The following is a 254-nucleotide window of genomic DNA, read 5'->3' on the forward strand; positions in this document are numbered from 1 at the left end:
AAGCCCGCCACTAAGGCCACACACACTGTCTAAAAAGACCGCCACACACATGCACCCTGACTCGAAAGTCCGCCACAAAGGCCACAAAGCCCCTCCGAGGCTTCCCACCGCTAAAATGGACAAATTCTAACTCCCGTAAAACTTTCCATATTTAGCACTTTCCACTTTTGGAAACTTCCCACTTTTGGAAACTCTTTTTTCAGGAAACTTAACTTCGCAACCCCCGCCTCACGGAAACTTTGTACCCCAACACC

The sequence above is a fragment of the Camelina sativa genome, chromosome 17 (genome assembly GCF_000633955.1).
Source record: "Camelina sativa cultivar DH55 chromosome 17, Cs, whole genome shotgun sequence".
Lineage (NCBI taxonomy): Eukaryota > Viridiplantae > Streptophyta > Magnoliopsida > Brassicales > Brassicaceae > Camelina > Camelina sativa.